General features: G+C 43.9%; 1 protein-coding gene across 3 annotated transcripts in view; it reads right to left on the minus strand.

Annotated features, from left to right (window-relative positions):
* KLHL18 (kelch like family member 18) overlaps nt 1-14,191 on the minus strand; it is a 53,972-nt gene that overhangs the window by 35,255 nt on the left and 4,526 nt on the right. The window contains exon 2 of one of the 3 annotated variants that reach the window (XM_028087140.2): nt 12,473-12,577. The exons of the other annotated variants lie outside the window; for them this stretch is intronic. The gene's annotated coding sequence lies outside the window, so the exon portion shown is untranslated. The remainder of the gene's footprint in view (nt 1-12,472; nt 12,578-14,191) is intronic. 3 annotated transcript variants of the gene reach the window in all.

Below are 14,191 nucleotides of genomic sequence, written 5' to 3' on the forward strand. Positions count from 1 at the left end.
AACCACAGCAAGGTTATTTTTATAGATACAGTCAAGATTCTTCGGGCAAAGGAACTAAAATAGCTGAAATAATTTTGAGTAATAAAGTACAAATGGCCAATAAGCACATGAAAAGATGTTTAATATCATTAGTCATCAGGGAAATGCAAATCAAAACTACAGTAAGATACTACTTTACACAGACCCTAGCTATTAGCAAAAAAAAACAAACCAAAACAACAACAAAAAAACCCAGAAAAAAACAAGTGTTGGTGAAGATGGGGAGAAACTAGAAGCTTTGTGCATTGCTTGCACTGCCGGTGGGAATAAAAAATTGTGCAGCCACTGCAGAAAAGTTTGGAGGTTCCTCAAAAAGTTAAACATAGGTAATATGACACAGCAATTCTGCTCCTAGGTATATACCCAAAAGAATTGAAAGCAGAGTCTTGAAGAGATATTTGTGTGTTCACATGTTCACAGCAGCATTATTCACAGTAGCTAAAAGGTGAAAACAACCCAGGTGCCCATCAAAAGATGAATGGATATACAAAATGTGATATATGCATACAGTAGAATACTATGTAGCCTTAAAAAGAAATGAAATCAAGAGAATGAGAAGATAAGCCACAGACGGGGAGGAAATATTTGCAAAAGACCTATCTGATAAAGGGCTGTTACTTAAAACATACAAAGAACTCTTAAAACCTAATAAGAAGACAAGTGAATTTTGTTTTTTTAAAAAAGATTTTATTTATTTGACAGAGAGAGACACAGCGAGAGAGGGAACACAAGCAGGGCCAGTGGGAGAGGGAGAAGCAGGCTTCCTGCCGAGCAGGGAGCCCGATGTGGGGCTCGATCCCAGGACCCTGGGATCATGACCTGAGCTGAAGGCAGACGCTTAACGACTGAGCCACCCAGGTGCCCCGACAAGTGAATTTTAAAAATGGGCAAAAAACTAATAGATAATCTCAGCAAAGAAGATACACAAATGGTAAATAAGTATATGAAAAAATGTTCCATACCATGTCATGGGGAAATGCAAATTAAAACAAGATATCTCCATGCATCTATTAGAATGGCCAAAATCCAAAACACTGACAACACCAAATGCTGACAAAGTTGTGGAGTCAGGAACTCTCACTGATTGCTGGTTGGGAATGCAAAATGGTACAGCCACTCTGGAAAACAGTTTGGCATTTTCTTACAAAAGTAAACATAATCTTACCATACAACCTAGCAATCACACTCCCTGAGATTTTCCCAAAGGAGTTAAAAACCTATGTCCACACAAAAACCTGCACATGAATGTTTATAGCAGCTCTATCCATAACTGCCAAAAGTTAAAAGCAACCAAGATGCCCTTCAGGACTTGAATGGGTAAATAAGCTGTGGTCCATCCAGACAATGGAATATTATTCAGCACAAAAAGAAAAGAGCTATCAAGCCATGAAAAGACATGGAGGAACCTTAAATGTATATTACTAAGTGAAAGAGGCCAATCTGAAAAGGCTACATACTGCATGATTCCAACATTCAGGAAAAGGCAAACTATGGAGACAACGAAAGGATCGGTGGTTGCCAGGGGTTGTAGGGAGGGAAGGATGAATAGGTGGAGCACAGATGAGTTTTAAGGCAGTGGAACTATTCTGTATGATACAATAATGGTGCTTACATGTCACCATACATGCCAAAAACCACAGAACATATGACACTAAGAGTGAACCCTAATGTAAACTATAAGCTTCAGGTGATAATGATGTGTTCATGTGAGTTTGATTATAACAAATGTACCACTCTGGTGCAGGCACTGATAGTGGTGTTAAGGGGATTATGGGAAATCTCTGCATCTTCTGCTCAATTTTACTGTAAACCTAAAACTACTCTAAAACATAAAGGCTTTTTTTCTTTTAATTTCAGGAAATTCCACCCCCAACGTGGGGCTCGAACTCACGACCCCAAGATCAAGAGTGACATGCTCTACCAACTGAGCCAGCCTGGCGCCCTAAGCCTTTTTTTTTTTTTTTTTTTTCAAAAGGAATGAAATTCTAATACATACTACAATGTGGATGAACCTTGAAAACATTATAGTAAGTGAAATCAACCAGACACAAAAGACCAATATTGTATATGATTCTTCTTATAGGAAAGGTCTAGAATAGGCAAAATCAGAGATAGGAAGGAGGCTACAAGGGGCCAGGGGAGGGGGCAATGGAGAATTATTGCTCAATGGTTATAGGGTTCTGCTTTGGGTGATGGAAAAGTTTTGTAATAGATTTTGTGGGTGATGGTTACACAACACTGTAAATGCATTTAATTCAGCCAGGGAGACTAAAGGACTCCATAAAAATCTGCTTTTTGCTCCTTTTCCTGCTTCTATTCCTTTTTTTTTTTCCCCTGCTTCTATTCTTGCTAGTACCCGCACCCCCACCCCACTTTACACAATGCCTCATAATGGAAATAGTGTATGTCCTCCATGTAATTAAGGGACAAGGAATTAACGATTTTTTTAGAATAGATAATATTTAAGGAAGGACCAGGTGAGAATGACCAGAAGCCATCATATGCGCATTTCAGACCACCTTGGCTCTGGATATCTAGATGCCCCGGCCGTATGGCTGCAAGGAACAGCACTTGGGCCGTCATCCTTGTTCCAAACAGTTCCTGGATGCCTGAGGGGACACATACACCAGACCACCTTCTTCAATAAAAACTCCCAGACCCAAAACAAAGACGAGTCTCCCAGACACTCTATTTGTACCTGCACTCTCTCTATACCTGCAATAAATTCCGCTTTTACCTCCTGCTGGCCTGTGTGTGATCTCCATTCATCCTCTGGGTCCCCGGGCCCAGCTTGCTGGCATCATAATGACAACTGAATTATACACTTAAAAATGGTTTAAAAGGAAAATAATAATAATAATAATAATAATAATAATAATTTAAATAGTGTAATGGAAAAATAAAGTGGGAGGAATCGGTCTCCCCATTTCAAGATTTACATATAGCCAGAATAAGCAAAACTGCATGGTACTGGTACAGGGATAGGGACCTCGACCAAAGGAACAGAACCAAGAGTCCAGAAGGAACCCCACACAAGTATGGCCAACTGATTTTTGACAAAGGTGCAAAAGCATCTGTACCTCAAATGGAGGAAAGGGAAGTCTTTTCAGCAAATAGGGTTGTAGCAACTGCATATCGACAGGTAAAACAAAAGAACTTCAACTTATACCTCAGTTTATATAAACATTAACTCAATATGGATCACAGATTTTTTAAATGTAAAACTTTAAAAATATAGAGTTTTTAAGGGCACCTGGGTGGCTCAGTAGGTTGAGCATCCAACTCTTGGTTTTGGCTCAAGTCATGATCTCAGGGTTGTGGAATCAGGCCCTGCCTCAGGCTCAAGCCTCAGTGTGGAGTCTGCTGGACGATTCTCTCCCTCTGTCCCTCCCCCGACCCATGCAGGTACGCACACTCTCTCTCTCATAATAAATAAATCTTGAAAAAAAAAATATAGAACTTTTAGAAGAAAACATAGGGGAAAATCTTCAAGTTCAGGGCTTGGTAAAGAGTTCTCAGATACGAGACCAAAACTACAATCCATAAAGAAAAGATTTGATTAATTAGACTAAATCACAATTTAAAACTTTTGCTTGGTGAAAGACCCTGTTAAGGAAATTAAAAGACAATTCACAGACTGGGAGAAATATTTGCAAACTTGCAATATAAATAATTAAATTTTATTTTCAAATTAAATACTGGCCTGGTTTCCTTGGGCTTCAACTTTGTCTGCTGTGAAATGGGGAGAATTATACTGACCTTAAGAAAATCTTTATTTCAGGGGCACCTGGGTGGTTCAGTTAGTTAAGCGACTGCCTTCGGCTCAGGTCATGATCCTGCAGTCCCGGGATCGAGTCCCGCATCCGGCTCCCTGCTCAGCAGGGAGTCTGCTTCTCCCTCTGACCCTCCTCCCTCTCATGCTCTCTCTCTATCATTCTCTCTCTCCCTCTCTCTCAATAAATAAAAATCTTAAGAAAAAAAAGAAAACCTTTATTTCAAAAGAAAATCCTTTTTTCAAGATTAAATGATACAAAAGAAATGAAAAGGTATTTTAAATTAAAAAGACACTCAGCAGGATCTCAAGACCTCAGATCCTGGATCTTGTCCTTTCTCTTCAGGAATCTAAGGACAGGGGATCAGCAAAGAGTATGTTTTCTGTATGGTAGGAAAAGGCTTCCCCAGAACCGAATAAGCAAGCAGCAGATTCCCAGATTCATCACCATGGTAGACCAGGCTAGTGTAGAAATCCTCCCAGTACACACTCTGAGAGATGTGTGATGGAATAAAAACGGAAGTATTATTTGCAAATTATACTTGTAAATTTGCACTATTACTTGCAAATAATACTATTTAATAATAGGACTTGATACTATTTAGTACTATATTTTTGACATATTTGCCAAATATGAGTCCATCTAACAAAGGACTCCTATCTATAATATACAAAGAACTCTGAAAACTCAATAGTAAACAAACAAAAACAATCCAATGAGAAAATGGGCAAAAGACATGAAAAGACATTTCATCAAAAAGGATATACAGATGGCAAATAACAGACACGGGATGTTCAACAACACTACCCAAGAGGGAAATGCAACTTAAAATCATAATTAGAGGGCACCTGGGTGGCTCAGTCGTTAAGCGTCTGCCTTCGGCTCGGGTCATGATCCCGGAGTCCTGGGATCGAGCCCCACATCGGGCTCCCTGCTCCGCGGGAAGCCTGCTTCTCCCTCTCCCATTCCCCCTGCTTATGTTCCTGCTCTCGCTATCTCTCTCTCTGTCAAATAAATAAATAAAATCTTAAAAAAAAAAGTCTAAAATCACAATTAGATATCACTATGCATTTAACAAAATGGCTACAATAAAAAAGCAGTGGTGATAGCAATTGCTGGTGAGGATGCAGAACACTATGTTAGTCAGGGTTCTCCAGAGAAACAGAAGTCGTGTGGGTGTGTGGGTGTGGGTGTGCGTATGTGTGTGTGTGTGCACATATGGAGAGGGAGTGAGAGAAAGAAGGAGGGAAGGAGGGAGTGGAAGGGAGATTGATTTTAAGGAATAGGCTCACACAATTATGGGGGCTGGCAAGTCTGAAATCTATAGGGTGGGCTGACAGGACGGAGATTCAGATAAGATTTGATGTTGTATTCTAGAGCCTGAAATCTGCAGGGCAGGCCCCTCAGGTGGGAAAATCAGACAGGGTGTCTATGTTAGAATCTCGAAGAAGTGTTTCTTCTTCAGGAAACCTCAATTTTTGCGGGTGAGGCCTTCAACAATTATACGAGGCCTACCACATTATGGAAGGTAATCTACTTTATTCAAAGTATACTAATTTAAACGTTAAACACATCTAAAAAAATACCTTCACAAGCAACATCTAGACTGGTGTTTGACCAAGCAACTGGGCACCATTGCCTAGTCAACTTGATCCATAAACTTAACCATAATCACTGTATTCATACATGCTGGTAGGAATGTAAAATGGTACAGCCACTGTGAAAACCAGTTTGGCAATGTTTGCTAAAACTAAAAATCAGGGGTGCCTGGGTGATGCAGCTGGTTAAGTCTCCGACTCTTGGTTTCAGCTCAGGTCACGATCTCATGGTCATGGGCTCCAGACCCGTGTCGGGCTCTGTGCTCAGGGTGGAGTCTGCCTGAGATTCTCTCTCTCCCTCTCCCTCGGTCCCTCCCACTCGTGCTCTCTCTCTCTCAAATAAATAAATAAAATCTTAAAAACAAAAACAACTAAAAATCAAATTACTGGATGACCCAGCAATTGTGCTCTTGGGCAACTGTGATCTTGGGCAGAGAAATGAAAACCTATCTTCATGCAAAATCCAGTAAATGAATGTTCATAGCAGTCTTATTTGTAGCCCCAGACTGGAAGGAACCTAAATGTCTTTCAATGAGTAAATGGTTAAACAAAATCCATACCCTGGCATACTACTTGGATATATTAAGGAAAAAACTATCAATACATTTAACAACTTGGATGGCTCTCAAAGGCATTCTGCTGAGTAGAGAAAGCCAATCTCGAAAGGTCACATACTTTATGATTCCATTTATATAGCATTCTTGAGAGATGGAGAACAAATTGATGGCTGCCAGAGACGAGGGATGGAGGGTGGAAGGGGGATGGGTGTGACTATAATGGGGTAGCACAAGGGAAATCTTCGTGGTTATGGCATAGTTCTATACTGTGGAGATCATTCTGAATGTGGAGGTCACGGGTAACCTTGACAAGTGCAAATGGTGGTGGCCTGACGTAACTAACTTACCTATCTTACTAAAACATGCGTCCCACCAAGGGAGCAATCTTTGTATGTTTCCTGGAATAGTCTAGCAAAGAACATGCAGTATTTGTTGAATGACTCAAATTTCTGAATGAATCAATCCAAAATATAATTGTCATGTTAGTCCCCATTTTGTTGGGCTCCCCACTGCTTACAAGTCAGATCCAAATCCTAAACCAGCTTCCATCTACCCCAACCAGTTTTATCCCCCATCATGCCTTTTTTCTTGGTTGTTGGTAATTCCCCTAAATCACCTTATTTCCTCTACTTGGATCCTCATCCAGGAAAATCCAGCTCAAACGCTCCGTCTTCTGAGGGGCTTCCCAGACTCCCAGGCAGTCTGCTCTCCGTCCTGTAGCCCCTGGTATAAGCCTCCAGCATACACTGTAGCATATATTTTATTGTTCCTAATGAATGTCTCCCCCTCCAGGATGTATGTTTTCCCCACAGAAAGGAAAGCCTACGCCCTAGCACTTAACACAGTGCCTCATTGCCAAGGGTACTTAATGAATCCTAGAGCCCATTTCATCTAAGAGATAGCTCTTAGTCTTTCATCTGAGATACAAACGCGTAACAAAACTTCTGATGTTTCATCTCTTCTTTTTAACCTTTATCTTCTGGCTCAGGACTGACAGGGCTGGTGGGCGGAAGACACTGAAGCATCAAGAGGGTTACTATCTAATCTTATCTGGAAATTCAGTTAGCTGAAGTAGGGGGCTCAAGAAAAAGATGGTAAGGTTTAGGGACGACTTGAGGAGGACTTGGCGTCTGGGCTGACAGTGCATTCCCAACAGCAGAAGAAATAAACAAGCCACAATATGGTTGCCTTGTTCAGGTGCATTTCCATCAAGGTGGCATATAAGGAAAGAGGAGCGTCCTTTCATCCGAATGCTGGATGGCCTGCCCACAGCCCACAATATGGGCAAAGGGAAGCTAGTCCAGTCCCCCACCAAAAGCAGAAATGATTAGTCTCACAGACCCATGGGGTCGAGAAGCAGACAGCAAGTATAATAAAACACAGTGGGTTCAGTCTGGAGTTTTGATGGCATTTTAAAGCACACTGTGTGGAACCCTCTATTGATGGAGCTTTAGATCTCTCTGCTTTAGGGGGCCCCACTGAGTAAGTGACTCCGGAAGGGGGTGAGGGAGGAAGTGGCTGACCAGCTAGGACTAAAAAAAGAAGTGGGCCATGGTCTCATACAGAGCGAGTGACGAGCCAGGTAAAACATTCAGGCCTGTCCCACCCCTCCCAAGCCCTTCCCCTGCCTCCCACCCATGTCCAGCAAGGTAGAATGTGAGAAGGGAGGGAGACAGGAGGGCAGAGTCCATAGAAACCACTGAACAGCTAACTGTCCTAGCAGCATGTGATTTACAGATGTTCCTTACCAGTCCAGACTCCACACTACAAGAATTCAAGTTCAGGGGCGCCTGAGGGGCTCAGTCTTTAAGCATCTGCCTTCAGCTCAGGTCATGGCCCCAGGGTCCTGGGATCGAGCCCCGCACTGGGCTCCCTGTTCAGCAGAAGCCTGCTTCTCCCTCCCCCACTCCCCCTGCTTGTGTTCCCTCTCTCTCTGTGTCTCTCTCTGTCAAATAAATAAATAAAATCTTAAAAAAAAAAAGAATTCAAGTTCAGTCTACACTCACCCACCTCCCCAATCACACCTTCCACCTCAATCTCTTACTTGTTCAAGAAACATCCTGTGTGTGCACTTTCATGCCTGAGCCCTTGAACTGGCTCTCCCCAGCCTGGAATGCCTCCTCCCACAGTGTCTATTTGTCAAAGTCCTATTCATCCTCCAAGGCACCAATCAGACACCATCCTCTGCACAAAACCATCACAAATCCTGTGAACTGGAAATAACTGCCATTCCTTTGGTGTTCCCTTAGGCCTCCGGTAATAGCTGTGCAGTTACAGAACGTGTCACACCCTGCCCATCTCATAATTAATTACGGGCATCCCTCTCCCTCATCGATTGATCTTTAAATGCCAAAGACAGGGGCCGATGCCCACTCCACAGCAGGGTGCCTCATGCACCTAGCAAAGCTCCATGCAGTTATGCACTTCATTAACAGGCTGACTGAAGGAGCATCTCAAACATAATACCAGGGGCCCTTTCGGGTTATACAGCCAACACTTTTGAGCACCTGAAACATGCCAAGAACTGTGCTGGATAATGGATGCCTCACAGGCCACAGGAGCTCGACATCTGGACAGGAAGAGTGATCACGCAGGCACATCTACACTGTGTTCAGTACAGTAAGGGGAGTAGGGGCAAAGTGTGAAAGCAATGCTTCTCAAATCTTTGTGTGCACAGGGTGGAAGAGTCACCAGATTCTGGTTCGGTAGGTCTGATGTGAGGCCAGAGAGTCTGCATTCCAAACAGGCTCTCAGGCGACACGGATGCAAGGACAATACTAAGTAACGAGGGGTTAAGGTCCAAAGGAAGAGGGAAAGATTGAGTGCACCTGAAAGGATATGAGAAGACTCCCAGGAGATGGGATTTCACACCAGCCCCCCCATAAGAGGGCAGGGCCAAAGAAAGAAGATGGCTCGGGTCTGTGCTTCCCAGAAACAGACAGGCACGTGGTGTGTGACCACAAGACAATGCTGAACAGACACAATGCAAAGTGCCTCAGGAGAACAGAGGAAGGAGTGTCTGGCCACTTCTTTCCCCCTGAGAAAAAAAGTAGATGTGAAAGGAGCCTTGGAGCACAGGTAAGATTGCTGGCACAGGGGCGCCTGGGTGGCTCAGTCGTTAAGCGTCTGCCTTCGGCTCAGGTCATGATCCCAGGGTCCTGGGATCGAGCCCCGCATCGGGCTCTCTGCTCGGCAGGAAGCCTGCTTCTCCCTCTCCCACTCCCCCTGCTTGCGTTCCCTCTCTCGCTGTCTCTCTGTCAAATAAAGAAATCTTAAAAAAAAAAAAAAAGAAAAGAAAAGATCGCTGGCACAGGTGAGCGATGCTCCAAGTCAGAGCAATGCTAGAGCCACGGCTGAGAAGTTGGAGACGACAGGTCATGAAGGCACAGCCAGCAGGAGGAGCCTGCGGGAACTAGGGAAGAACGGAGAGGGGGCCCGGTCTGGAGGATCCTGAATATCAAGAACACGGCCCGCGGTCCTAGAAAAGTCAACCAGGAGTGGCGGTCAGCACCAACAGGACATGCTTAAGCTTCTCTCTTACGTCTCACAGATGCAGTGACGCAGTGACGGATTTCTGTGAGCAGCTTAGAATAATCAGAGATGCGGTTAAATCAGCAGCCTTTCCTTTAATCCTTCAGAAAACCAGCCCCCACCTGCTGCTCTGGCACTCCAGCCACCTACCACCCCGCGGCTCTCCCCAGACGTCCTGACCACTTAAAGGGGCAGCCTATGGGCAGGGGAAACATGACAAGCTATCCCGAACATGAGTAGGAGCACCTTTTAAACCACCAAGAGTTGAGCAGCCCTGGTCTATTTCCTGCTCCCCTGGCAAGTCTCTCACCTCTGATTTTCTCTGTGGTACAAATAGAAGTGACTTCAAGAACAAGCCAGAACTGGTCTCTCTAGCTCTGGCCATTAGCACCATGTCTCCTGTGAAGAGTCCAGGTGAAACTCTGTGTTCTCTTCACGAACACCAGAAAATGCACCCTACCTTTCTTATGTTATGCCTCAAGCACCCTGCTCTGATTTTTCACTCATAAACAAATAAATGAGTAATGACTGTCTAGCTTCATTCATTCATTCACTTATTAAATTCAACAAGTATTCACTGAGCCACGTGAGGAACTGTGCTGGGCCTAGTGGTCTACCTCTCCAACCTCATATCCTTCCACTTTTCTCCCAGGTCACTTGGCTCCTATCACACCAGCTGCCTGATGCTTCCCAAAACACCAAGTATGCTCCTGCCTCAGGGTTCTGTGCTCACTATTACCTCCACCTACAACACTTTCCCTCAGATATGCTCATGGGTCGTTCCCTCATTTCATTCAGATCTCTACTGAGAGAGGCTGGTGCTGCTCCCTCTAACAAAAATAACACTCTCAGTCTCCTTATCCTGCTTTATTTTTCTTCATGGCACTAATCATCACTGGACATTTTATCCGTATTTGTTTATTGTCTGCCACTCTATCCCCCACCACAATGGAAGCTCACGCTCAGAGGCGTTGCCTACCCTGCTCACAGCCATGTGCCCAGCATGTGGAACAGTGCTTAGCACATGGAAGGTGCTGACCTATCTGCTGAGTACCCTGGGGAATGAGAATGAAATGGGAAGCCATTCAGAGCCGGAGAACTACAGGATCGGACCAGAGCCTGGGGAAAAACAGTCCGGTAGCTGCACGAGGACCATCCCCTAAAGTGTCTGTAAGAATTCTCTCAATACGCTACATAAGAAATCCTGGGTTAGGGGGCGCCTGGGTGGCTCAGTCGTTAAGCGTCTGCCTTCGGCTCAGGTCATGATCCCAGGGTCCTGGGATCGAGTCCCACATCGGGCTCCCTGCTCCGTGGGAAGCCTGCTTCTCCCTCTCCCACTCCCCCTGCTTGTGTTCCTGCTCTCACTGTCTCTCCCTGTCAAATAAATAAATAAAATCTTAAAAAAAAAATTAAAAAAAAAAAGAAATCCTGGGTTAGGGAAAAGATGAAGAGGATCTGAATTGGAACACTGGTTTACTAAGGGCCTGTTATATAGACATGTCAATTCAGTCACAGCCCCTGCTCTCATGGAGTTATGATACTCTAAATAATTGTGTCATTGTCATTGTGATTAATGCCACAAACACACAGAAAAGACACAGGATGAGCCAAAGCCGATTCCAGAGTTTCAATCCTGACTACATGGATGGTGTGCCATCCATACACAAATTGAACAAAAGCAGCCATGGCTTAGGAGGGAAAGAGCCTTCATTCGAGACATAAATTAGCATGAGGATCAACAGGACAAATGAAATGCAGGTCTAGTATTTAGGAGCAAAATAAGCAAAACAAACATAGATTTGAAAGCCATTTGTAATTTATAGAGTATGCCAACAAACCTTTACTTGGAAGACATGTCAGCAGTGTTTTGCTGGTCCTCAGGATAGCTCTGTCAAGGTTATGGGACACTTAAGACTTTACAAATCAGCACAGGAAAATAAGCTTACGACATGTGTGCATGTGTGCATCACTTAAATATGTATCTCTTAGAAATCGATTCCTTTTAAGTGACCGTTGGAAGTGTGGCTACAGGGCTGAGCTGATAAAATCTGGCTCTCAAGAGCTGAGGCAGCACACTACAAAAGCGAAAGAACAGGAACGATTACTCCTTAGCATCCCATGTTTCTCATCAGTGGGTTTGGACACAGAGCCAGCTTCTGTTTTTAGGGTCTCTGCAATGACAGCACTATAAGAAATCTCACTTGCCCATCTTGAGATTAGCTTTTTAAAAAATTGTGGTAACACATACATAACATAAAATTTACCATTTTAACCATTTTCCAGCATATAGTTCAGTGCCATCAAGTACATTCACACTGTTGTGCAACCATCCCCACCATCTGTCTCCAGAACTTTTTCATCTTCACAAACCAAAACTCTGTCCCCATTAAACACTAACTCTCCATTCCCTCCTCCTCCCAGTCCCTGAGCAACCACCATTCTACTTTCTTTGTGTACTCTGGTTACTTCTTTTGAGTGGAATCATAGAGCGTCTGTCCCTTTATGACTGGCTTATTTCACTCAGCATAAAGTCTTTAAGGTTCGTCCATGTTGTAGCAGGTGTCAGAATTTCTTTCTTTTTTTTTTTTCAATCAAGTGGGCTCCACACCCAACATGTGGTTTGAACTCATGATCCTGAGATCAAGGCCGGTGCCCCTCTACTCACTGAGCCAGCGAGGCACCTCAAATTTCATTTTTAAGGCTGCATAATATTCCACTGTATGCATTTCAACAAAATGGGAGTACATTTTGTTTATCCAGTCAACTGTCGGTAGTCGGTACAGCTTGGGTTACTTCTACCTTTTGGCTATTGTGAGTAATTCTGCTATGAATATATACAAATACCTATTCTTGAGCTCATTTTTTGAAAAGCATTTTTGTGTTCTGATCAGATATGCAGCACACTGCCCAGACATACTGGTCCATATGTGAACTCTCTACTTTGCCTGCCAGAAGCCCCAACTCTGGCCCTTACCTTCACGGCCCTGAACACAGCCGGTCAGGTCCACTGGAACACAGGAGCCAACACGGTCTCCTCTGGCCTGCCATTCTGCAAGCAGCTAAGCATCCTCAGCTTCAACTGAGACAGAAAGGGAGCATGGTGTCTTTAGTTAATGCTTTGGAAACAGTCTGCTTCAAGCTCCAGCAGAGCTACAAGACTTTTAAAGATGAGATGCAAAATTTAGCAGTAACTTCTCCTATGTCAGTTATTCATAGTCACCAACCAGGATAGTCCCATGATCACCTGCAGTGAGCTGGAAAAAGTTCTTCACTTCTGGTTCATCTGTACTCTTTAACAAGAGATGCTTCCAACTGCTAGATATTGTGCTGGAATGACAGAAGCGTATGCTGGGGCCATAAAGCAAGTGTAACCTACTTCAAAAGCCTTAAACTTGACAGAGGCCATATCACTATACAACAGGGGTCTGCCAGCCAGAGCCAACGGGTTTGGCCTACACCTGTTTTTGTAGATCAAGTTTTAATGGGACAAAGCCATACCCATTCATGTATGTGTTATGCATGGCTGCTTTGGCGCCACAACATCAGAGCTGAGCAGTTGCACCTGAAACTGTATGACCCACAAATCCTAAAATATTTACTACCTGGCTCTTTACAGAAAATGCTTGCCAACTCCTGGTTCACACATCTTGGTACATTCTCTTCTCCCCAGCTGGAAACGAGTGCTGATGTGGTCAGCTGTTCATGTGGAAGAGGCCTTCCTAAACTGTGGGGAAACTGGCTGGCTCTATACCAAAGAGGCAACAGGAATGCCAACACTCAACAAATCAAAAGTAGGACAGGAGATGCCAGGCTTGCAATGTAGAAGGGGCTAGGAACATACCTTTAGAAAAATGTGATCTCATTTTCCATCAACCAGCCTCTAAGTTGAACCAGGTGTGGCCAAGGGGCAAACAATGGAGTCTCATGTACAAAACAATAAAGGAACCGCCTGCCGTGAGAAACATCCCTGAATACAGGCTTCTTAAATTCACGCAGAAACCTCAGGGTGAACCCCATGAATGCTGCTTGGGTGGTAACTGATTTTCCAGGATGCCTCCAACTCCCTTTCCCTACCCACACATCAGGCAGCAGCAAGCTCTCTCATCTTCTGATTGGTGTCCAAATGTAACAGCATGACCCACAACATAACTTGAGAAAGAGCAAAACTGACTTTTCGATGAATATGGATTCATATCCTAAGTGCTCCTGTCAAGGAGCACATTCTTCTTCTCGGTTCTAACTGTTCACAAAAAGACGCAAGGCTGCAAATGAACACAAATGCCTGGGAAGAGTCAGTAGAAAACACCAGGGAATGAACACTACTCAGAAGCACAAGTTTTCCAATGCGGTGCCATTTCAAAATCAAGAGAGTCCAGAATTCAATTGTGCAAAAGACTAGCCAATTAAGTCTGCATCTCTCTTCTCTCCTGAAATAGAGCAATGGTGTTGCATCTGGACATACACATCGCTGTCCTCCATGCTCGAAAATGACACTGCAGATGGCTTGTGTTCCCTGCTCTGCTTCATAAAATCAGCAGGGCAGGTGAGTAATCGGACAGAGGATGCAAAAGCATTCCTTCCACCAACAAACAGCTATGCTGGATCCCAGATAATACAGCTTTGTGCCTTGGGCAATCCCTTAATATCTCTAAGCCTCAGGGTTTTTTAATCTTTTAAAATGAATGGCTTTGAG

The sequence above is a fragment of the Eumetopias jubatus genome, unplaced genomic scaffold (genome assembly GCF_037043125.1).
Source record: "Eumetopias jubatus isolate StellerSeaLion01/CBP00866 unplaced genomic scaffold, mEumJub1_p1.0 scaffold_1, whole genome shotgun sequence".
Taxonomy (NCBI): domain Eukaryota; kingdom Metazoa; phylum Chordata; class Mammalia; order Carnivora; family Otariidae; genus Eumetopias; species Eumetopias jubatus.